Genomic DNA, 26,648 nt, shown 5'->3' with positions numbered 1-26,648 from the left:
AAATCATTTTAATCATCTTAACAGAAAATTAAATCTTTGTGGTTATCAGAGAAATAATAAGGAAAAAATGTTATGTATCCTAAATGAATAATTTTATAAATTTGTTCTAAGTTAGTTTCTATTTTTGTTTTCAAAATAGAAAATGTCTTGGCTCAGTTTAAAATGAGCTAAAAAGAGTATAAAATACAATTTGGGTCATTCTAGACTGTTGGTAAATTGCTGAGGCCTCTCCTTAGTCACCTTCTAAAATAATCAGTGGTGATATTAAGCCCTTAATTCTCTTTTACTTCAACTCTCCTTTTTCTTTCGCGAATTAATCATAAAGACATTTATAAAGAGATCACTCTTTCAATTTGCCTTTTAGTTGAAAAGTCTTATTTTACTCAAGTCCCTCCATTTTATATTCCAAATATGAGTTATTTTTGACAAATAAATTCAGATTCTACCCCTCCCTTTTTTTCTTTTCTCAGTTAAGAATTTTAAAATTTACTTGCATCTCATGAAAAACTTTCAAAATTAAACTTTTAAAATCGCATATCTACTTTTTAAAAATTGGGATATAATCAACATATAACATTATGTTAGTTTCAGGTATACAACATAATGATTCGATATTTGTGTATATTGCAAAATGATCACCACACTAAGTGTATTTGACATAAGTCTATTTGAAATAACATACCTACATTTGATCACTATGGTCACAGATGATGTTGACTTCAATACAGAAAAATAATAGTATTATTTTCCAGCATTTAAGAATAATTTTTACAAAAGTCAGCATATTCTGTGCAGTCAGTTATTTACAGATACATATTGAACGCCTGTTACCATGGCAGTACTGAGCCAGTTCCTGGAATCCAAAGATGAATAAATGATGTAACCCTGGCCTGAGGCATCTCGCAATCTAATAAGAGAGGAGAGTATAGACAAATAATTCTAATTCAATGAACTAATCTATGAAGCATTATTAAAGGGCTGGGAAGAGAGAAAACAGCTAGTCTGTGAGTGTGTGGGTGTGTTTAGAAAGGGATGTCTAGAAAAAGCCTCATAAACACGAAATTTGAACGTAATTTTGAAGGAAGAATAGACATTTACATCAATGGACAGTGATGAAACGGAAGAACATTCCAGACAGAGAGACTCTCTTACAAAGGCAAAGATAGAAGAAAGGAAATGCTTAGTTTGGGAAAGCCCCTGTTGTTCAGTGTTGCTAGAGAAGAAATGTTAAACTTTGAATATAGCATGAATAAGTAGGTAAGACAAAAGCTAGACAGTTACTTTTATCTACTTTTATTGGTGGACTACATACTTGTATTGGATGTGCCTAACAAAACTAAAACAAAATAATTCAATACTTTTCTAGAAATAAGATAGCTGGTTTTATATAGACAGGACACATTCCGAGACACCACAAAGACAAGGGACAAAAATGAGAAGGTGTCAAAGGAGATTATTTTTATTTATTTCATGTAAAAAAGATTTGGAACGAACACTTGGAGATGTTGCGCTATTTAGTATCATTTACCATAGAATATGTGACCTTGGAATTATTTCTCCGTTTTTGACATTTTTGATCGTGAGGACAACTACCTGAAGATTAGAAACCTCACTGTTTGAAAATGAGAGTTGGGCCAATTCAAGAAATAAACAATTTCTCATCAAACTGATTCTCAAACATTTCATTCAGCCACTCCTCCCCATGAAAGCTCAACATCCTGTGATGAATATGGAAAGGAGCATTTCAATTCTTGCTTCTGATGAAATGTGATTGACATTCCCTCAGAAGAGAGGATCCAGCATAAAGATGTGGTTTGCAGAGTACTCTTTAGAATTGTAGAATTCAAGGGAATAGAGGGTGCAATTGATTGGCTAATTACTGTTACTAATGGAACAAACTAAAAGTAGGACTTTACTGAAAAGGAAGGTAAACTGCTGTGTCAGTAAGAGAATAACTGTACAATATTGAATATGAACCACATAATGGCTAGGTTGGACATAGTGGGCCAGATGACAAAATGTAAAATTTAATCCCCTTACTCAAAAGCAGATTTTTGCTATTCTAGTTTGCCTTTGTAAAATGCAGATCTGCCTAGGGCTTCTTCAGAGTACCATCTGGCCAACACAAAATCCCCACAGGGAAAAATCAAGAGGAAGAACTAATAATGGAGATCCTGATGGGATTAGGTTTCTTTTCTTCTCAATGAAATGTGAAAGATGTATTGCCCGCGGTTTTGCAAAGACAGCTAATAAATATCACAACTGTGATGTTAGAGTTATGTTATGCATGAAAGCAAAATTGAGTTATAAGATAAAGGTTTCATATTTCCAAATGGCATTTGAGGTCCTATGCTCATTAAGTAGCTGAGCATTCTGAATAAAACACGTGAAGCTATTCAAACAGCGACAGAAACATAATGCATTTTGAAAGGCCTTTGGCATTGGTAAAAAACATCATTAAAATTAACTAAATATAAATATTCTTAGTACCTAGATATTTAAAAAAACACCTCTGTAAGGTACATACTGAGCAAATCAAAGTTTGTGGGAGTCTTATTTTTGTTTTAATAATAATGCAAAGATAAAAAACTAGTATAACATTACAATAAGTATGAACTTGATTTAAAATGTAGTAACAAATTATGTTTGATATAAGAAGAAAGTCATTGTTTCTCGGAAGACATATATTTTCACTTTATGTGTTGTTTTATTAAGAGCAAATATAAATGTGTAGATATCTAAAGCTCTTTTCAGTCAATTGTATTCTATTCTCTCATAATTCCCTTTGTAAATTAAGCTAGTTGTCAGAAACATAACTTGTTTTCAGGAAGGAATAGACGAAGTTTCTAGAACATGTTCCTAGCAATTTATTTCTATAAATACGTAGGGAGATATTCTATGTTCTACACCAGGTGCTGGAGGATATAGCCATGGATCAAACATGGCTCCTGCTCTTGCATTGCTTATAGGCTACTGGAGAACATAGACCTATGAACAGATAGTTTAACAGGCTGTGGAAAGCACACAATGCAGTGGAATCAGAAAGGAGGACTTTTAGTCCAACTTTAGGGTGATAGGAAGACTTCCTGAAGGAGAGTCATTCTAAGATCAGTCTTGAAAAGCAATTGATAAAATTCATCACTCACTTAGAATTAAAAGAAAACACTAGCAAACTAGCAATATGGAAGAAAATTTCTTAGTCTAATAAATATCAAAAGAACAAACAAACAGCCCCACTCAATGATATGCTGTTATAACCTTTCTCCTTCAAGGCAACTATAAAACAAGCTAGCATCTAGAACCACTGCTGTTCAGCATCATACTGTCCTGGTCACTGTAATCAACAAGGCAAATTAAAACGAGGTAGTAATAACTGGAAAGGAAGAAAATAAATTTTTTTATTTACATAAAATATGATTTCCTATACTACTCAGCCTATAAAAATGAATAAGAGTATTCACCAAAACTGCAGGATATAAGGTCAGTGTACAAAAATTAGTGCATTCCTATATATCAGCAACACGCAATTAGAAAATGTAGTATGTTTGTGTGTACACAAATCTTACTTACAATGTCAAAATCTATAAGATACTTAGTATGAAATCCAATAATAATATATGCTTGGCATTTATGGAGTCATATAAATACATAAAAATTTCAAGAGATGAGAGACCAAAAGAAATTGAGATATACCAAATTGTGGATGGAATACTGTAAGGATGTCAATACGTGGGATATATCAATTCTTCCTGAACTGTATGTAAGTTCAACGCAATTCCAATCAAAACCCACAGGACCATTTTTTGTTGAGTTTGACAGACTGAGCCTAAAATTTATGTGGGACAGTAAAGGGCATAGAAAAGAGAAGCAGTTATGAAAAAGAACAAAATGAGAAGACATGCCTTACGATATCAAGATTTATTATACAGTTACAGAAAATAAATCGTATGATATTGGTTTACAGACAAACTGATAGAATATAGAGCTTATAAACTGACATATGGGAGCTTGATAGAGAGCAGAGATAAACCCATCCTTAGGTGCTTTCCAAAAGTCACCTCAATAACATAAACTTGGGTGTGGTTGAAAGGGGTTTGTTATGATATCAAGACACCTTTTTCACTGATATCACTTAGGAAATTCAGAGGGGTTTAGGGGCTCTGTACCAGAAACGGGAACTAAGACCAAATGTATATTTCTTCCTATAAATATCACAACACCTTGTTAACATGCAGATTGTGATTTGGCAGGTCTGGAGTGGGATCTGAAATTCTGCATTTTTAACAAACTCTCAGGGGATGCTGATGCTGCCCATCCTCCAGGCACACTTGGGTAGAGAGGGCTGGTGCTATCTGACAATGTCCTGTACTACAGGTTGAAATGATAGAAGAGATTAGGACCTGAGGACTGATGGGATGTGGGGCTAGGGATTGAGGCTAAAGGAAAGGAACAAGCCTAAACTAATTCTTAAGCTTCTACTTTGGATGATTGGGTGGATGGTGTTCTGGGAACTAATGGGGAATATTCAAGAAGATTCAAAGAGGGGAATGAATTCCGTTTTTAATATGTTGAGTGCCTGGGGGGTGAGGGGGCTATAGGCTCTATAGCCTATAGGCCTGATTCAGTGGGCCTTTAATTTGTGGAATGTACCAATCTGAACTCTGTAGAGAGCCTGGATCATCACTTCTAGGTTTGGGAGTAAAAAGCCTAGAGGTGCTGGTGTGAGGGTGTGTGAGAGTGAATGAGATGTTCTGAAGAGAGGTGTAAGAAAGAGAAGAGCAAACAATGATGGAACCTCAGGGAAATTCAAGAGTACTCTGTGATTTCTCGCCTTTCTACATTTGATCAGAATCCTGAACAGTGTTCTCCGTTTCAGCCTCCTTTAAGGTGTTCTCCATCCCTTCAAAATTCCTTCATGTCTATGAAAATTGATGTCCTTTGCTAATCAGCCTGAATACACATCTCGTGGTGGCGGGGACAGTGATGTCTTTATTTTCTTCTATGTGCTTTTTGTGTTTTATGTTATATGAGAGATAGGACTCATGGTATTTCAGTTCATTCTAAATTGAATATGTTCTCATAACAAAGCAGTTTATGTGAGTATCCATCCATCCTTATTTACTGGGATTGTGCCCAAACCGTATCAACTCACATCTGGGCATATATTCCAGGTTTTAGGAGCTCCCTTAATTAAATAGAAATCAGAGTCAGGAATTATAAGACAAAGTGTGTTTGGTGGTAGCAGGGACTCTTAGAGTGAAGGTAGCTACCATTTATTTAATGCATTCTCTGTCCCAGGTGCTTAAAACACATTAGTTTGTTAATTTTCAGAATAGCCCTCATGAGCTGGGTGTTATTATTCCTGTCTGCACAGAAGAGGAAGTTGAGACCCAGAGTGAAATAATCTGTCTAATGTCACACAGCTACCGTGTAATGAGCTGGTGTTTAAAACTACACGTGTTTGACCTCTTTCTGCTACTCCCCACCAGCTCCCTAAGATCTGAAGAAGATTTCAAGATGGATGAGTGGAAACTATTCATTGCTATAAGACCTTATGAAACCTAAACACCATATGTTGAGGTTTGCTTACTCTCAGTATCTGGATTAAATTCCCTGCTTTAAACTGCCATAAAATTATCCTTTCTCTACTCTGTTATTATCACGTTATTCAAGCTCCTGAACTATCTCTGCCCTTCCACACTCTGGAACCTGAGAAGACAAGAAGCCAATCTAACAGCTTACCATTGAAGGCACAAGGCCTAACCAACTCAATGATCCACAATGAATTGTTTAAATGGAGGTCAAGCCTCCAGTTAAACATGAAAAACGTGACACTTTTTGAGTCCTAATAAATATGTATCATCTGGATAAGTATTTGCTTAGAAAAATCATATTGTAATTGAAATATGTTACTGATTTCAGAGAATTTCTTCTCATGGAGAACAAATCAGATATCACTACATACCAAAAGGAGTGATTTCTCTGTAGTCAGTCCTCACTTTCTGATCACTGCTGTTTATGATAAATTATCATCAGATGATAGGGATTAAAATTCAAACACCATTTTGATTATAATGATTTAACCTCTTGTCATATTTCTGGAGAGAATGTGCTCTCTCAATAAAGCAATATGATCTGCCAGCCTATGACTATTAAGGCAACAGGCACCTGTGCAACACTATTCACTTGCATAATTTTTGGAGATAAAATGTTTTATTGATAAAATTGAGGAGGAAACAATTATGCACACACAATGATTTTTACTCCGTTATGTTAGAAAAATTCTGGTGGACAGCTGCAGGCCAGAACACACTGTCTTCCAGCTGTCTCCCAACTGCGAAATATTAGGATGAACACACCCACAACTAATGAAAATTTCAGAGGGCAATGGTAAGCTCATAAAGTGTAATAGGATTCCATCTGAAAGTGCCACGGGTGAAAGCTTTGGCTGTTTAACCCATGGTAACTCAGAGACAAATAGAATTTGTTTCAATATTCATTCTTAAGGCAAGGGGAAGAAGAAAGAAGATTTACAGGTAGCAAGAACAATGCTTTTTGTATGCCTTTGCACAAACCTGACAAAAATAGAGAAAAAACATGACAAATTACTTCAAACATACTCTGTATGACTACACACTGTCAAAAAGGTGAGCCGAACTGGATCTCCCCATGCTGCATTTTGCAGAAAATAAGTTGCAAATAACAGCTGTACGATGTTGATACATGTTTCTTCTGCAAATACCAGGAATAATACAAAATCAGCCTCCAAAGTATTACACAAAGGGAAATCTTTGAATCTAAATTTATCAAATAAATGGTGAAAACTCTACTTTGTGGTTGCAATCTCGAGTAATACCCATCCTTACATTAAGCAAATAGACCTTCTTGCCATTTGCTGGGTGGAATGAAACAGGAAACAACTCTTGTGATTCTGTTCTTAATTAACAGTAGTTTTAGTGATGGGAGTTCTAGAAAAAAGACCAAGAATATTTGGATTCACAAAAATGGGGTTTGAGTTCCTCTTCTTTTATGCTGTGTGAACTTGATTCTCCTAATATCACTGAGCCTCCATTTATTAATTTGTAAAGAGGGACAAGTAGTAACAACTTGCCTCTCTCTCAGCATTAGGCTGAAGGATATATTTGTACCTAAAAGTACTTCGAAGGGTTTTGCAAATTTTTCTTGTCATTAATGAAAACATTGGGCTCTGAAAACATCTGGACTTTGGGCAAAGAGGAAGCAGATGGGGAGCAAACTGGCTTCTCAAGGTCATTTGGAGAGCCCGTGACTAAGCAACCGAGCACCACTTTGAGTGTGAGGTTCTCTCCCTGGTCCTCTGGGCCAAAACGTGGGCATCTCTCCTCCCTAGAGCACACTCAGCCTTGACTGAAATAAATGGCCTTCTTAATCAAATGTGATTGCAGTCTGATAACTCCAAAGGCAGCTAATTAAGTTCTGTGTCCTGCTGCCCAGCAGTTGCTAAAAGCATAATACAGACCAAAGAGTCGTGCATTAAATACACAAACCTGCCATGTTGCCCTAGGCTGACCTGTGCATTACAGAAATCATCTCAAAAAGGGGTAAACACAACTAAATAAAACTAGAGAAACCTGATTTATTAAAAAATCACACTTGCAATACCAAAAATCGGGGGGCAATGATTTGCTTTACAAAAGGATTCATGATGGAGTTCCAATTAATTCTTCTTTCAAAATTTATTTTATTCACCACTTTTCAGAAATATGTATTGTGCATACAACTGGTTCATCTCTATTGATGACATGTCAGTAATTAATTCACAAAACAGTCTTGTCACCTCTAGCCATTTCATCAGAGTGATCACAGTACTCTACAGATTTGAGCGTGCCTTTGCATGTAAAAGTTTAGAATTGCCCTGATTAGACTTTAAGAAAAATGTGTTCATCAGCAGTTCTCTCCATATGTCAGTGCTTTTAAGACTTACAAGAATAAAAAGGGTAATATCTTGCCTCTGATGATACTGTACATAACCTACATTTGCAACATTCGCCAGATTCAAAGTATTTTCAGTGGTAGTGAATAAATGCCAGATGGCATGTGAATAAAAAGTCATTGATCATAGCAAGGATCAGCTGAGGTCTATCAATTCTAAAATGAGTTTATTTTTATTCAGCTTGTTGGCTTTAAACAGTCAGTTTACTGTACATACTATATATTTCGCTTAGTGGTTACGGTAAAACAGTTTTGTCTCATTATCGTTAGTTGGAAGGGTTGCTTCCAGCTCTGGGTAAGACAGAAAAGCACACTCCACTTTCTGCCTCCCACTGAATGCAGCTATAGAATTTGGGTGGAATGCATGGAGCAGCTATTTCAGGTGTGTGTGGAAAGCAAATAGGAGAAGCAGATTGGGGTACAAGACCAAAATTTGAAGTACTGCCTATCTAGCCTTGAGTTTATCAGTTTTTTTCCCTCTGTCTGCCCCACACTGGACTAAACATAGCCCAAAACACGTTAGTAGCCTCCAGGACGTGAACAGACAGAGCTACGGGAGAAGCTCTCTAGTTCTAGGTAAATAAGCAAGGTATCTTCATGCTCAAAGACAGTGGGGGAAGTACCTCTATATTTTTTCTTTTCTCTGTTTTCTTGTGCAGCTCCCAAGTGGTCTTTTGGTAGCAGAGGCAGCAGTGCCAGTGGGAGTGACAATGGCAGTAACAGGACCCAACAGGAGCCTAAAACTCTTTCTGATCAAATTGATGTAATACCAGGAGGATGGGGTGAATCCCCATTGCTTTTTTACTGTCTCTGTCTTCCCACTGTCTACCCTTGGATATGAGCCCATTTGTGGAAGTATGCAAAGAGCAGGGTAAATAAAGCCCATCTTTCTGACCAGAAAACCACAAAGAGTTGCCCCAGGGAACCAGAAAGTACTAGGGAAATCATCAAGATGGAGAAAATCAAGAAAGTGACCCCTAAAGTTGCTTGTGAACTCTTGGGATCGTCTCAAGTTGCACCTGCATGGATCTAACCCTAAATAGGATACCTTGACCTTGAGGACTGAATACATGATAAACAACCACCCAGATCCCAGATTAGCAATTGGGTGGTGTACACATGGGACAGATCCAAACATGCCTACAAAGCTTTGAAATTGGAACTTATATTGAAAGAATAACCAACAGAGTCTGATTGGAACTTGTCTAAATTGAACCTGGTTGATTGCCTGCTAAAATAAAAATATCAAAATTCTACATAGATTTAAACAAAACCCAAAGTCTTATAACATAATATTCAAAAAGTCCCTGATATAGTCTATAATTACCTAGCATACAAAGAACCAAGGAAATCACAACTTGTGAGAGAAAGACAATCATCAAGCAACAGAGATGTTGGAATTTATCTGACAGAGACTCTAAAGTAGCTATTACAAAAAATGATCCAAGAATTAGGGGCAAATGCTATTTGAATTAGTGAAAAGACTGAAATAGAAAAATAGAGAAAAAATAAAGAACGAAATAGAAATTTCAGAACAAAAAATACAGTAGCCAAGATTAAAAAAAAATACTGGATAGGCTCAATAGAAGAATAGAGACATCAGAGTAAAGAATAAGTGAATTTGGAGACAAATCAATAGGAATTATCCAGTCTGAACAACAGAGAGAAAAAATATTGGAAAAAAATAAAGCAAACAGAGTCTCAGGGATCTGTGGGACAATAACAAAAGGTCTAGCATTCATGTCATCAGAATCCCAGAAGAGAGAAGAAAGAGTGTGGTGCTAAAACCTTTCCAAGTTTGGTGAAAGAGAGAAGCTACAGATTCAAGAAGTTCAGTCAACTCTAAAAAGGATAAACTTAAAGAAAACCACACCCAGACACATCGTGATCAAACTACTGAAAACTAAAGAAAAACAATCTTGAAAGCAGCCAAAAAAAAATCAACAGATTACCTATTGGGGAGCTATAATTTGAATGACTCCATATTTCTTATCAGCAATCATGGAGGCCAGAGAAGTGACTTGTTGTTTCAGAGCTGAAAAAAGAGAATTGTCAGTTCAGATTTCTACAACCAGCAAAAATATCTTTCAGGAATAAAGGTGAAATGAAGACCTTCTCAGATTAAGAAAAAATAAAAAAATATTTAGTGAGCAGAATTGATCTATAAGGATTGCTAAAGGAAGCTCTTCAGAAAGAAGGCAAATGATACCAGCGAGAAACTTGGAATATCAGAAAGGAAGGAAGAGTATCAAAATTGGCATATATGTGGGTAAATATAATAGCCTACTTTTCCCCCTTTTGAGTTCTTTAAAATATGTTAGACTGTTGAATTAAAACCATATAATATTGTATGTTAATGTTTTCAATGAATGTAGATGTCATATATAAGCCAACTATACCATAAAGAGGGAGGGTAAAGGGATCCATAAAATGGAGAGGTTCGATATTCTAACTAAAGTAGTATAAAAGTGACTCTAAGTGATGATGAAAAGTTAAGTACGTATTCTGAAATCCTTAGAGCATCCATTATAAAGAAAAACAAAAGTAAACGAAAAAACCCTACAGCACAATATATGTAGTCATCAAAGGAATGAAAAACAAACAAAAAAAGTAGAAAGAAAATAATAAAATGATAGACCTAAATCAAACATATCAATAATCACATTAATACTCAAAACACACTAAATGAAGGACGGAGAATGGATTTTTTTTAACTGACAGAAATTTATCCTATGTGAATGTAACTCGCTTCAACTACGATGATGTAGGTAGGTTACAGCATGGGAGGAGGCAGGGAGATGTTGGTCAAGGGGTACAGCATTTCAGTTATGGAAGATGAATAAGTTCTGGAAATCTAGTATATAACAATGTGACTATAGTCAACAATACTCTATTGTGTACAGCTGTGGGTCACTTAAAGATGGGGATATGCTCTGAGAAATGTGTTGTTAGGTGATTTTGATTTCGTTGTTGTGTGAACATCATAAAGTGTGCTTACGCAACCCTAGGTGGTATAGCCTACTACACATCTAGGCTGTATGGTATTACTCTTATGGGACCACCATTGTATATGCTGTTCATCGTTGACCGAAACGCCATTATGCAGCACATGACTGTAACTGAAATTTGCTAGGAGGGTAGATCTTAAGTCTTCTCCGGACACACACATCCATAAGAAAAAGGTAACTATGTGAGGCGATGGATATGCTACTTACTTTGATTGTGGTGATTATTTCACAACGTATACATGTATAAAATCACCAAGCAGTGTACCTTAAATATATACAATTTTTAATTGTTAATTGTACCTCAATAAAATGAGGAGAAAAATAGAAATGAGCTAGCAAACCATGAAAAGGAAAAAAAGTAAAAGATAGAAAAAGATATACCATGCAAATGTTAACCAAACGAAAGCTGGAGTAGCTCTATTAACATAAGACGAAGCAAAGTCCAGAGTGGAGAACATTACCAGAGATAAAGAGTGATATTGCATAATGAGAAAAGGGTCAATCAACCAAGAAGACATAACAATCAAAAGGAGGTATTCAAAATTTTGATGTTTGATTTTTATAAACTGCAAACAAAGGTTTGGTTTGTTGAAACCTTACTAGGGAAAAAAACAATATATGTATGTTGACTTATATACAGAATTAGATGAAATTGCATTTTCCTTTTCTTTTTCTTATTTAGTTTTAATTATGAGTCTTGTCAGTGAACTGCAAATAATACCAAGGAAGCTTACTCTATTCTAATTCTAAACCAAGCTAAAACTTGACAATCCCTGGCATATTTTATGTGTAAACACCTCAACCAGGAAATGAGATTTTTAAGGAGATAGCCTACACATGTGTTTTTTTGTAGTGCACCAAAACCTCATTGCAGTGATGGTAGAAATATTAATTTAACATACCGGATGGAGAGTGTGCCCTGTAGGTAACATGGCATAAGGACAAAGATATGAGAAACAGAAAATTGAGTATCGATAATTAAATTTTGTGATAAAAATGACTAAAATAATTAATTTCAACGTAAACTTATTAAGGGAAATATATTGTTTCATGAAATATGGAAGGGAATTTTGGAAGGGAAAAGAATATAATAATAAAACCAAGACTCTTTAATCACTGGCAGGCTTTTCCAACTATCTTCATACATTTTTAAAAATTCATTAAACTTTTTAAAAGAATGATCTTGGCTTTTTTTCCCTAATCTAAATATTTATGAGAAGGGAGAGTTCGCACAGAGCTACAAGACCCAAAAGCTCATTCCTTTCCGGGTGCAAGAAGAAAGTAGTTCATAAGGGAAAAGAGCTTATCCTGAAATGATGTCTCCAAAGCCAGTTAAATCTGTTCTACTTTTCAGATTACGCTATTAGGAAAACTAACCCCCAAGTGTTTCAATTAATCAATGGTCTGATTTAAAGATCTGCAAAACCTTGTAGGGTTTTTTTTTCCTCCTGTACTGCATCATTTGTTTCAAATAACACTTTTAAGCTTATATTAGCATACAAGAAACAAAACCATATTTATTCATTTCTTAAATCACAGTCAAGCTTTTAAATGTCTTGTGATTGTAAACACCAGACATTAATTATGTCTGTTCCGCAGAAAGTAGAGATTTCACAGCATTTAAATGAGTTTAAATTAGAGGTTGCCAAACTTTAGTATGCATGAGTGTCGCCTGGGAGTGCTTGCTAAATATACATTTTCCCAACACCTAATCTAGAAATTCAGGTTCAGTAGGTCCAAAACGGGGGCAAGAAGCCAATATTTTTAGTAACCTCCTCCCACTAGGCAATTCTGGAACAAATGGCCCTTGGACCACACTGGTCTGTATAAACTGTACCAAAAACCATTTCATTTTGGACTCCTGTTTTTCTGTTAACATATTAAGAAATATAATCAAACTGTCATTTCATGAACTATAACTTCTTTAGACTTACATAGACTTACATAAAGGCTTATTTCAAATTACTTTGGTGGATATATTCAGAAGTATTGAAAACAAAATGCTGTGAAGATTTATTCACATCCAATCCAAGTAATTGAATGGAGAGGGGAGACCAATGAGTTCTCAGGAAGCCCATGAACAGGGAAATGTACAAAACTTTTGCCTCTACCAAAAATAGTGTTGTAAAATGGAGATAACATTAGAATCTGTCCCATAAGTGGCTACAAGGAATAAATTAGTTAATACTTATGAACCGCTTAGAACAGCAGATGGTGCTCGGTAATTATTAGCTACCATCTTTCTTCTCTAATGTATGCTTCCATTACATCAATTACGGCATGATGATGGGTAAATCAGGGAATGCTATTTAGTGTAACAGGGAAGTTGTGTTGGTTCAAACATGATTTTTCCTTGGCAAAGGGAGTCAAAAAAGTGGAAACAGAATTACAGTCTTCGGCCAGAAAGGACAAAACCCTTAACTTAAATGCTGCACAGGCTGGCCCCTTTTTGTTCTATTTTGAGAAAAATAAAAAAGAGCGCTCGCACTTGGGGCTCCCTAACCAGAAAAATGTACCCTCAGCCTTGCTCAGCTCTTGACTTCTGGCAGATTGCACTTCCATCTGCACTATCTCAGTGCTGGGAAGCTGGCATTTCCACTAGATTGGATTTGTTTTTTCCTTTTTAATATCCTCAGAGGCAGCCTGCGGCCACAACGAGCTTCCTCCTGGAGCTGGGCAAGTTAGTTCCTGAGTATCCATTACCGTTGCTCGAGTGCTCTAAGCTGAGTAGAATCCACTGTGCTATTAATGAAGCTTTCTCTTCAGAGCTCCTGTCTTGCATGGGCTCCTTCATTGCATTGAACAGGGTGGGTGTGTTCACATGTTCACGCATTTATGTAACGTTTGCAGAAGTAGGATATTTTAACTGTCTCTTTTAAGACCACAGTCTCTTTCCACTTCAATTTCTTCTCCCTCAGAGGCTTTGGAATAGCTGCACCATTTGGGGGATCCACCTGGGGAAGTGGGATTGTGGATACATTTAGTCTAAGTTTAGTGTATATATATATATATATGTGTGAGGTTCATAGTCACACTTCCATGCACAGTTAAGTTATTGCTAGTCATTCCCATGTAGGAACGGCTCCCCAAAGTGATCACATAACCCATTGCACCAACTCACTCCGTGTTCTTATAAGGAGAGGCAAGGCAGGAGTCAGATGGCAACGTGAATGTGTGATTGAAGTGTGTCTTACAACGATGCAGAATGGAAGTTTATGAGTAGTGAAGGAGAAGCAACATTTGTAATATAGAAGCCAGAAGATTGTCTGTGGAAAATCCTTCCAGATACAGTATTACGACTTGTATATGAAGGAAACCTAATAGAAGTTTTCTCAAATTGGATAACAGTCCTAAATAATCACATAACATTACCACTAACAGCTTCTGAGACCAAAAGTAATTTTTGATGCCGAGGATAACCTAAAGCAAATTTCAATCCATCATGCTTAGAGGAAGGACTGCATGATTTCTCCTCTTTGCTTGGAAAAAGATATTGGAAAGTTATTGTCATGTGAAAAGGAGCTCAAAGAATTTGCAGCCCCACAATGTAGTAAAGGATGTAGGAATTAGCCTGCTGAATTGTGCCAGGCGGTTAATCTAATGTATAATTTTCTTTAAAGAGGGTTCTCAAAATTTTACAAGCTTCACACTCCAGGAAACACAGATCCACCACTGGCTTTGAGGAGCAGGTTGCATAGTTCTTAACTGGTCCGTCTCTAACCTGTTATTCCCATAAGTCCTATTATGTTTAATTTGTGATATTGTAGAACTTTTTTTTTCAGGCATGCATACATCGCATTAGAGCAGAAACATGTGCTTTGTTATCATTATTAACATCACCACCATTATTGGAACTTGGGATGAGGACGGAGGGATACATTTAACCAAACCTATTCAACAAGAGAAAGATTTTTTTTAAGTATGATTTGTATTTTATATTTTATTTTATGTTTAAAAACTTTCCATTTTGTATTTTCAAAACTGCATTTTAAGAAATTATCAAGAGAATTAAAGCCCACAGAAAAATTATCCTAACTTTTCCTGAAAATTAAAAAATAAGTTGATCATAGTTTTCTTGATATATTTACTGAACTTGGATTTTGTCTTAAAAGTTACAAACCATTTCTTCCTGCTTTACTTGATTTGGGAAATCCCCGATGTCTGGCCTGGATAGCAAGGTCCATGTCCCACCTAAGAAAACATCTAATTTATATGCTTATTTAAATGAGTTTAAGCTATCTGTTTGGTCTTTCATTATTGAGAAGTGAATAAGGTTCACCATCTTTAATTTTCCTAGGAGTATCATATTAACCAGAAAGTAGGAACTTCACAGTGTCACTGTTTGCCTGTGCTGTCACTCATTAACTCTGCCATCTTGGAATTAAACTTCCAAGTTGTTTATTAGCATCTTCCTACAAAAAGAGATAGATGAAGCAGCCTAAAGAACAGAGAGTGATGGGATTGCTATTTTAAACTGGGTGGTCCAGGATGAGCAGTAAGGGGCCCTGAGAAGATGACATTTGAACAGAGAACTGAACCAAATAAAGAAGTCAGCCATAAGAATATATGTATATTTTTTTGGTGAGGAAGACTAGCCATGAGCTAACATCTGTTGCCAATCTTCCTCTTTTTGCTTGAGGAAGATTGTTGCTGAGCTAACATCTGTGGCAGTCTTCCTCGATTTTGTATGTGGGATGCCACCACACCATGGCTTGATGAGCAGTGTGTGAGTCGGCTCCCGGGATCCACAGCTGTGAACCCCGGGTCGCCAAAGCGAGCATACGAACTTAACCACTACAACACCGGGCCGGCCCCACTTATGAATATTTTGAAGACTACCATTCTACCAGGTGGGAGGCCAATCCAGAGACTCTAAACAGGATGCAATAAATGAGAAAATTGAACCTTAAAAATAAGATATTTCAAAACAGCACAAATATCTTATGTTTTTAATAAAATATTTAATTTTAACATAAAATAATTTGCCAAATTACGAATTAAACACAGACTAGGATTTACAGTAGGGGAATTTTGTTATTAATGCGTTCTGAAACATTTAGCCTGTGCTGAAATGGTTTTGTTATTTAGTTAAATTATTCCTTTAGCAGAACTAGAAAGACTTACAACTAGAATATACAACTATGTACTGAGAGGGCTTTGAGGAGGAGAAGGGAAAAAAAAGATTGGCAACAGATGTCAGCTTAGGTGCCAATCTTTAAAAGAAAGTTATTCTTTTCATGGAATTTTATACTCAAATTATAATTTATCTTATTCTCTAAATATTTAAACCTATATCTCCAAAATATAAAAAGGTATGTAGGGCCAGCCCCAGTGGCCTAGCGGTTAAGTTTGACACATTCTACTTTGGCGACCCAGGTTCAGTTCCCTGCTGTAGACCCACCCTGCTCGTCATCAGTGGCCATGCTCTGGTGGCAGCTCACATACAAAAAGAGGAAGATGAGCAGTGTCTGTTAGCTCAGGGCAAATCTTCCTCAGCAAAAAGAAAAAAATGATATATAGATAGATATTGTGTTTTAATTATAAAGTTTTCCTTTAAAGTTTGTTTAAATAATGTTAAGGGATTTTAATAAAATTATCTTTCCTTCTGACATTATCATTAATCAGCATAACATAAGTATCAATCAGGGCACATCACAATGGAGACTGGTTGAAAATGTCATTAGACATGGACCCTAACTAAAAGAAGTTTATAAAATTTAGCTTTGTAAGTCAGAAAAGAGATTTATAAACATTGCATTCTTAAGATAGACATTCGGCTAATAAATCCTAAATCAGTTTTGATTTATAAATCCTTTTATTGCCTTTGGGATTCAAGTGAGTGATTTATAAGTCAGTATGCTAAAATCTATAATTTAATCAGGTATAAATCTTACTCTGTGATTTCTGTTTTAACATGTGATTCATAAATCCTGGTTGGTGTAGGTTTTTAGTTTTCTAAGTGCTCTGTATTTAGCAGTGGGTCTCATAAGCACATATTTTAGGATGTTGATGATTAATAGTGATAATTTACATATAATTCATTTAAATAAAAGCAGCAGCTGAATAGAACTTTCTCTATTCTAGTAGGTGGGTTGGTAGAAGCAAGCTCTAAATTCATTAATGATTTCAAAGTATTTTACCTTTAAGAACAGTAAAGTATTGTAATTAAAATTATTATTGACAGTATCTGCCAGGTTAAGACTGATGTGCTAGAAACTACTTGTCTTCTTCTTTTTTTTTTGAGGAAGATTAGCCCTGAGCTAACATCTGCTGCCAATCCTCCTCTTTTCGCTGAGGAAGACTGGCCCTGAGCTAACATCCGTGCCCATCTTCCTCTACTTTATATGTGGGACGCCTACCTCAGCATGGCTTTCCAAGCGGTGCCATTTCTGCACCCAGGATCCAAACCAGCGAACCCCAGGCCGCTGAAGTGGAACATGCACTTAACCACTCTGCCACCAGGCCGGCCCCACTTGTTTTCTTCTGATATCCAATCTCTCTTTTGCTACCGTAATATAATTATCATAGAGCACAATATCTGCCTAGGATAAACACTAAATTTCCTACCCTTCCTTGCAGTATCCTTCTGTGACCATGTGACTAATTTACAGCCAGGGGTGTATGAGCAGAGGTGCTAATCACAACTTCAGTACATTGTCAGCAGTGAAAAATAAGATGCTATAAAGATTTATTTACGTTTGAGCAAAGTACTTGAATAGCGAGGGGAGACCAGTGAGTTCTCAGGAAGCCCACGAACAGTGAAATTTACAAAGCTTTTACCTCTACCCAAAGTAGGGCTGTGAAATGGTGATAACATTAGAACCTGTCCCATAGGTGGCTACAGAGAATAAATCAGTTAATACCTATGAACCGCTTAGAACAGCAGCTGGTCCTTGGTAATTATCAGCTACCATCTCTTCTTCTCTAATGTATGTTTCCATTGTATCAATCATGGCATCATGATGGGCAAGTCAGGGGATGGTATTTAGTACAACGGGGAAGTTGTGCTGGTTCAAACATGACTTTTCCTTGGCAAAGGGAGTCAAAAAAGTGGAAACAGAATTACAGTCTTCAGCTAGAAAGGACAAAATTCAGCTCGACTTACAGTACCTCTACTCTGGCTGGAATGCAAATACTGCTCAGATCCAAGTGGGAAGGGAAGCAGTGTACGCCCCTGACCTGAAGGCGCCATCCTTCAAGCCGTGGTGCACTTATGCTGTGACATAGATGAAGGACAAACAACTTATAATGGTTTAACCATTAATTTAAATCTCTGTTGTAGCAGACAAACATTCTTTTGTTCTTTAACAAATTTTATTAAGTATGTTATTTGTCAGAAACTCTGTTAATCATTGTGGAAATGGTAAATGTGATTCAGTCCTCGCCTTTGTTAAATTTATTTCTAAGTAGTAATTTGTTTCTGAATGCTTGAATACATAGATGTGTTTTTAATTTTGTTTCCGTTTGCTGCCAGAATATAAAAATGTAATTAGTGTTTGTATATAAATCCTGTATACAACCTTGTTAGATTCCTAGTACTTCTAGTAATTACTTTGTACTTTAGTTAGGATCGTCTATGTAAAAACTTGTCATCTGCAAATAGAGTTATTCCTCTTCCTTCCTGATACGTATGCCCTTTTTTTCTTTTATTTACCTTATTCCCCTGGAAATATTGAATAAAAGTTGTTAGAATAGACATCTTTGGCTTGTTCTGGAACTTAGGGAGAAACGTTCCATTAAATGTGACAACTGTAAGTTTTTTCATTGATCCTCTTTGTCAGTTTGAGGAAATTCCTTTCTTTTCCTAATGCTTGGGGTTGAATTTCATCAAATACTTTTTTGCATCTATTGAAATGATTGTTATGTTTAGTTCTCTTGTAATGTGAATTCTATTGATTGATTTTCAAATTTTAAACCACCCTTGCATTCCTGGGAGAATCCCCACTTAGCAAAGATTTTTCTAACCTTTGCAATGTATTTCTGAAGTTAATTTGGTAAGATTTTATTGTGGATTTTTGGATCTATGTTCATGAGGGATAGTGGTCTGTAATTTTATCTCCTTGTAAATGTCTTTGGTCTTGCTCTCAGGGTTATACTAGCCCCTGATTTATTTCTTCTTTAAAGGGTGGTGGAAGTCATCAGTGAAGCCATCTGGCTCTGAAGTTCTATTTTGGGGAATATTTTTAATAATGACTTTAATTTTTAAAAAATGGGACTATTTAGATTTTCTATTTCCACTTGTGTATATTTCATAAAGTTGTTTCATTTCACCTAGTCCTCAAATTTAATTTTATTAAATTGTTTGTAATATTCCCTTATTGTCTTTCAATATCTGTAGGATCTGTAGTGATAAACCTCTTTTATTCCGAGTACTGCCAATTTGTATTCTTGTTCTTTATTTGTTTATCAGTCTATCTTTATTTGTTTATCTGGTGGTTTCTTAATTTTATTGATATTTTAAAAGAAGCAACTTTGGGCTTTGTTGGCATCCTCTGTTGTTTGTTTTCTAACACACTGATTTCTGCTCTTTATTATATCCTCCTATTTATTCTATGTTTGCACTGATCTTTTTTTCTAGCATCTTAATTTGGAAGCTTAGATCATTGATGTTAACCTTACTTCTTTTCTAACATAATCATTTAAAGATATAGATTTTCTCCTAAGCATTGTATATTGACAGCCCACAAATGTTGCTATGATGCACTTTCATAATCATTGACTTGAAAATCTATACTAATTTCTTTTATGATTGCTTTTTGGACCCATCAGTTATGTAGAAGCATGTTTCTTAAATTCCAGGTACTTGGGGTTTTTCCTCAATATCTTATTATTATTGATTTTTAATTTAGTTCTGTTGCACTTAGACAACATACTCGGGAATATTTGGAATTTTAAACTTTATTGAGATTTATGTTTGGCCCAGTATATGGCCTGTCTTGGTTAATAACCATGTGCACTTGAAAAGAATGTGCATTCTGCATATGTCAGGTGTAGTGTTCTGTAAATGTCAATTACTCAAGGTCGTAGATAGTGCTGGTCAGACAGTCCGTATCCATACTGACTTTTTATGTAGTTCTATTAATTGCTGAGAGGTGTTAAAATTCCAACTGTAATTGTGAATTTGTCTATTCCTCCCTTTAATTCTATCAATTTTTGCTTCATGGATTTTGAAACTATTTTTGTTCCCAGGTGCAAATACATTTATGAATGTTATCTTCCTGATGAATTGAACTTTTAGCAGTATGAAAATATTTGTAGATTTTCTTTCCAGTCTTTAATAAGTAAGTCTTTGAATTTGGAGCGCATCTAACTGAATTTTTGTATTCAAAGTACCTCTCATGTAGACAGCATATAGTTCGTACGTTTTAATTGGAATACTTAATTCCCAACTAATATAATTATTGATGTGGTTGGATTTCAGTCGGTCAGCTTACTATTTGTTTTCTATTTTTGTCTCCTTTGTTTTGTTCCTCTGTTCTCCTCTCCTATCACTTTGAGTTCATTGAAATTGAATTTAGAATTCCATTATAATTTACCTATTAGTTTTTTCTCTTATCTCTTTGTATTATTTAGTGCTGTTCCACAGATTACAATTTACATCCTTAATTTTTCAGTCTGTTGAAAGTTAATGTCGTAAAATGCAGTAACTTTTCAACCCTTTTATTTTTAGTGTAATCTTATAGTTCTTTTACTCCCTGTAATTTATGATCTGGTTTTCATGTTTATTACATAATATGCTATTCATGTTATCATTTTTACTTTAAACAGTCATAAATATTTTAAGGAATTAAGATCTAAATTTTTATCTGGCATCTTTTTATTTTGGCTTGAAGAACTTCCTTTAGCTTTTCTTGTAGGGAAAGTCTGCTGGAGAATTAGATTTAATTTTGTTCATCTGAAAGTGCTTTTATTTCACCTTTATTCCTACAAGTTATTTTTGCTCCATAGAGAATTCTGAGTTGACAGTTTATTGTTTTCCTTTGACACTTTAAAGATGTCTTTCCTGTGTATCCTGGCCTGCAATGTTTCTGTGAAGAAGTCATTGGTAACTTGTATTTTTGTTCCTGTATATGTAATGAAGCTTCTTTTCTCTTTATCTTTTGTTTTCATCAGTTTAACTATCACATTTCCTATGGTTTTTGTTTGTTTGCTTTTTTTTTATGTTTATACTACATAGCACTCTCTGAGTTTTTTAAATCTGTAAAATTTCAGAAATTTTCATTCATTCACATGTTGGGGTTTACCCACTTCTGTCTCTCATCTCCTTCTAAAACTCCATATGTATTTGACTTTTTGATATAGTCCCATAAATTACTGAGACTCTGTTATTTCTTCTATCTTTTTTTCTCTCTATTCTCCACGTTGTATAATTTCAATTCAGCTTTCTTGAAGTCACTGACTCTTCTTTCACTTTCAATGTGCCGTTAAGCCCATCCAGTTATTTTTTTGTTTCAGATAGGGTATTTTTTATTTCTAGAATTTCCACTTGGTTCTTTTTTATAGCTACTATCTCTCTGCTGAGATTTACTATTTATCCATTTATCACAAACATATTTTCCTTTGTAACCTTGAGCGTAGTTATAATAGCTACGTTAAAATTCCTTTTTGCTAATTCTAGCATCTGAGTCATCACAGGATCAGTTTCTTTAATTGCCTCTCCTCTTAACTATGTATGTGGTACCATTATGTGCCACATAATAACATTCCAGTCAATGAAGACACATGTATGATGGTGCTCCCATAAGATTAGTACCATATCGACTAGGTGTGTATTAAGCTGTTCCATCTAGGTTTGTGTAAGTACACTGTATGATTTTTACACAATGACAAAATCGCCTAACAACATATTTCTTACAGAGTATCTCCATCATTAAGTGACACATGACTGTAATTTGACGTGTATCCTGGACATAGTGAAAAATACAACAGACTGGATTCTGTTATTTCCCCAAGTATTGATTTTTTTTGTTTATTTTATCAGGTAGTTGATGTGGCAGGACTTAAGTCCCAGTAATTGTCACTCCTGCAGTGGGCAGCAGCTAAAATCTCTGTTCTGTTTTTTCAGCCGTAGCTGGGCTAACGGCAGGTTGCTTCATACACGCATGATTCAGAGGTCATCCTGAGATTTTCACAGAATTTACTCACAAACTTTAATGTCCCCTTCCCTCCAAAGTTTCTCCTTTCCCTGATTTCCCTCCTCACTTTCCATCTACTTCATTGTCCCAAACTCTGTCCTCTAGTTCTTAAAACCAGTACACTGCACGGAGTTTTAGCCAAGATTTAGCTAACTTGCTTAATCTGACTGGGGCATGCCCTTGAGCAAAAAGTCTTATCAACAGGAAACTCACTCAATCCTATTTCCTTCTTCCGAGTTTTGACTCTCCTCCAGTTGTGCCTGCCTTGGTGTCTCTCCAGTGACTTCAAGGAGTTGTTATTTATATTTTGTTGAGAATTCATTGCTGTTGTCTGTGATAAGTTTGTACCCATAGGAGCTAGTCCATTTTTACCATTTTACCGGAAGAAAAAACTGCCCACATCCCTGGTCATTTCCCTTGAGAAACTCGTAGTCTAGGGTCCTAAGCAGAGGCACTGAAAGCATCTAGGGAGAGTCTAAGAAAAGTTTTTTTAGGAAATAATTTCCTGGGCTTGCCCAGTGGCATAGTAATCAAGTTCTCACACTCCACTTTGGCGGCCCGGGGTTTGCTGGTTTGGATCCTGCGCAGAGACCTTTGCACCACTTATCAAGCCACACTGTGGCAAGTGTCCCACATATAAAATGGAGGAAGATGGTCAGGAATGTTGGCTCAGGGCCAGTCTTCCTCAGCCAAAAAAAAAAAAAAAGAAGAAGAAGGAAAGAAAGAAGGAAATACTTTCCCTAAAACACAAAATAGATGTCTTCCTTAAAATGCGTTTCATATCAACTTTGTTTTCTCACTTACTTTATATCAAATCAGAGAGAAGGAGATATGCTATTATGAGGGGGGAAAAGATGTGAATTCCAGACATAATAAAATGCTACTCATGAATTTGTGAGTGCATCAAAGCTTCTGGTTAAACAGCATATATTGAATGCGAATATCTATCTGTACTTCCTCCTGAAGCCTCACAAAGCAGTGACAGTAAACGAATTAAGGAAAAAAACCTCACAAGGGCAAAAAGAAGACAGCGGACAAGAAAAGCAACATTTTGAAATCTGGGAAAAAATAGTTTAACCGCTAGTAACTGCCTTAGACTAGAGAATGCAGTGATCAGAGTCTGTTGACACAGAAAGCCAAAAAGCCAATCACTTCCACACAAAACTACTGAAATCCTCTGGGATTGGAGACAACTGCTGCTCGAAAAGCAGGTGCGCAAAAAATGGGGCCAAAAACTGGAGTGTGAACTGAACTTCTTTAAAACAGAAGTTAGACTTCCTCCATTCCCTCCCCAGCCCTGCTCCATCAGAGAAAACTTCGAGTCTATTTTTGGAGAGGTTTTATCTGATAGGCTCTGCGTTTGGAGACAGCAAGTATAGCTGAGGTCAGAGGATGAGTTACTGTGCTGAACTCACAGGAATTATGGGAAAATCTTCCCCCTGAAGAGTGATTTGTTCCCCACATGGCTCTGAAAAGGCCTGCGGCCAGACATACAGACTTGAGATTAGAGATTGGTGAACTGCCTTCTGGAAAAAGTCAATCCACCCAAAAAGTGTAGACCTACAGTAGAGATTTTTAACCAGAGAGTCTATGAACTTGCATGAGAACAAAATTCCTTTTCATTTTCACTGACCTCTGAAAGTTAGCATGTCTGTCATTTCTGAATGTCGGCAGCAAACCATCATAGTGTAAGCAGCACCTGCAACTTTGTCACCAATAGGAGTCACAGTTATTTTCTTATCACATTACTCATTGCATATATCTTGAAATAGTATTTACACTCATTATTTCAACAGTTATTAGACGCAACTCTAAAGCTTATTACGTGGTGCATTAATAAAGAAGCACATATTATTGTATCACCAAATTTTTAATATCTTGACACAATTGGTTTCATGCATTTAAAAACATTATTCTGAAATAGAGTCCACAGGCTTCACCAGACTGCCATGACACAAAAAATGTTAAGAAACTCTAAACTATGGATACAGGCATTTGGAGATTCTCCCAACCAAACCAATGATCCTATAGTAGCGACCCTACAGTGAGACTCACAAACTGACAGGCCACACTCATGCTCCAAATCAGGGTCTTTGTGGCCTCGCTTTTAAATTTGATTTGACTGCTAAGAAAGACCAGACATTTGAGGACAGCCTCCACTGTGAAAGGTAGAGACAGAAAAAAACAAAATAGAATCAAATAAGGAGCAAAGAGAGGAGAGAAACAAAGCAGTGAGAAAACAAACATGTGAAAGAAACATCATACTTACTACCCAAAGAGAAATTAGAGGCTATATTGCATCCATGAAACAAGACCAGGACAATTCATACAAAGGAAGAAAGAACAAAGGAGCTCTGGGAGGTTCAATCAAAGTAGCTTCAATAAAAAGTTCAACAGGCGGGCCTGGCTCAGTGGCGTAGTGGTTGAGTTCACGTGCTCCACTTTGGCAGTGCAGGGTTCATGGGTTTGGATCCTGGGCGTGGACCTAGCACCACTCATCAAGCCACACTGTGGTAGCATCCCACATAAAACAGAAGAAGATTGGCACAGATGTTAGCTCAGGGCCAATCTTCCTTAAAAAGGGAAAGTCAACAGGCATGTGGAAACTAACATTAAGGACATTATTCTTTTCCTTCTTCCAGGAAGTAGAGAAAGAAGTCAAAGAGATGGAAATGGTGTTTTACTTGCTCCACCTGTGTTCCATTTACAAAACATCGCACTGCTTAGTAAACACCCTCTGGCTTCCACTTCTGTGCACTCAACTACAGTGCCCCCACCCACACCCATTCCCCTGTCCAGTGACAGGTGGTTGGAAAAGAGAGAAGGTTAGAAAACAGGTGGATTGCAGGAAGGGCAGTAATTTGGTCTTTCTGTAGACTGCAATATCTGATAAATGAAGGTTCATCTCTGTGGTGATCATTACTGTTGCTCATCAAATATTTCTAGCTTTCTACTTTCCAGCCTCATGGTAGTAGGCTGCTCTCTTCCTGTGATAGTGACTTACCCCACTAAGTCACAGGTTCAGCATTGCTCTATGACTTGCTTTGGCCGGTGAAATGTGCAGCACTTCTGGAGAGAAGCTTCAGAGCTGGTTCACTATTTGGCACGTGCTCTTCTCTCTGTCTCAGTAAAGCCTCTGCCAGCCTGGGTCGCTGAGTGCTGATACAGGACAGCTCCTTCCTGCAACCCAAGTTAGACCTGAAGCCTCAGCACTAGAGAAACCTTGCTGGGACCAAGCACGGAGAGCTTGAGATTGTTCGTATTGCAATATAAACTAGGATCTCTACCGTCTACCTCCCTGCACCTGCTCTTTATGTGTTCTGAGTTATGAGCGAAGGAGGATGTCACACAGAAGAATGGCACAGAGGAAGCTGACTTGGACACTTTAATATCTGAGCCTTGATCCTATGCATGGGTTACCTGGAGTCCAGTGGTTTAAAGTCAAACATCGCATATATCCGTACCTGATTTTAGCACCGTACAGTCTCTGAGTCCATGCATATGCTGTTCTTTCTACCTGATAAACTCTTCCAAGACTTTCTCCTGTACTCTTCCGTTAATTACTTAACTTAGGCTCGTCTATCACAATCTCCCCCAGCATCATTTCCTAGGAAAGCTTCTCCTAACCCAGGTGCCAGGTGAGGTTCCCTGGCTTTTTGCTCCTACACTTGTACTCTTCCTTCACAGGGTTTACAGTTACAGTAGCCCCCCCTTATCCACAGGGATACGCTCCAAGACCCCCAGTGGATTCCTGAAGCCTCAGATAGTGGTGAACCCTGTGTATACTGTTTTTTCCTAAAAATACATATTTGAGGTGCAAAACAGCAAAAGTAATACAAATTTCTTTCTCCTTCTTCAAAATTCATTCTTACCATAGATCTTAACAACCTCAGCATATGATTTTTTTTTCTTTCCTTAAGTCGAGAACTTTCATTTTTTCACTTAAAGGAAGCACTTTATGGCTTCTCTTTGACATATCCCAATTTCCAGCATCACTACTCTTGTGCTTTGGGGCCAGTAGTAAGTAAAATAAGGGTGATGCGAACATAAGCAAACACAAGCACTGTGATACTAGGACAGTAGATCTGATAACCAAGGTGGCTACTAAGTGACTAATGGTCGGGTGGTGTGTAGAGTGTGGACACCTGCTGGACGAAGGCATGATTGAGGTCCCAGGTGGAAGGGAACGGGATGGCGAGAGATTTCATCATGCTACTCAGAAAAGAACACAATTTAAAACTAATGAATTGTTTATTTATTTCTGGAATTTTCTATTTAATATTTTTGGACCGTGGTTGACCGAGAGTAACTGAAACCTCAGAAAGCAAAACCATGGATAAGGGAGGATTACTGTATCAGTGTTTCCAATAACAAATTCTTGGCTCTTTTGCTTGACTCCATGAGTGCAGCATCTTTGCCTGAGGCTGGCACATAGTAGGTGCTCAATAAATATTTATTGAATGAAGGAACAAGCGAATGTAGCACCAAGAAAGCTGAGAATAAGTCTGGAGAATACAGAAATGCTGTGATATTG

At 36.7% G+C, this 26,648-nt stretch overlaps 1 protein-coding gene across 2 annotated transcripts in view; it reads left to right on the top strand.

The window, feature by feature from the left end:
- Positions 1–26,648, top strand: part of CYYR1 (cysteine and tyrosine rich 1) — a 103,748-nt gene that overhangs the window by 8,129 nt on the left and 68,971 nt on the right. The gene's annotated exons all lie outside the window — the stretch shown is intronic.

The sequence above is a fragment of the Equus asinus genome, chromosome 18, assembly GCF_041296235.1.
Source record: "Equus asinus isolate D_3611 breed Donkey chromosome 18, EquAss-T2T_v2, whole genome shotgun sequence".
In the NCBI taxonomy this organism is placed as follows: domain Eukaryota; kingdom Metazoa; phylum Chordata; class Mammalia; order Perissodactyla; family Equidae; genus Equus; species Equus asinus.
This window is presented reverse-complemented; position numbering and strand designations above follow the sequence as displayed.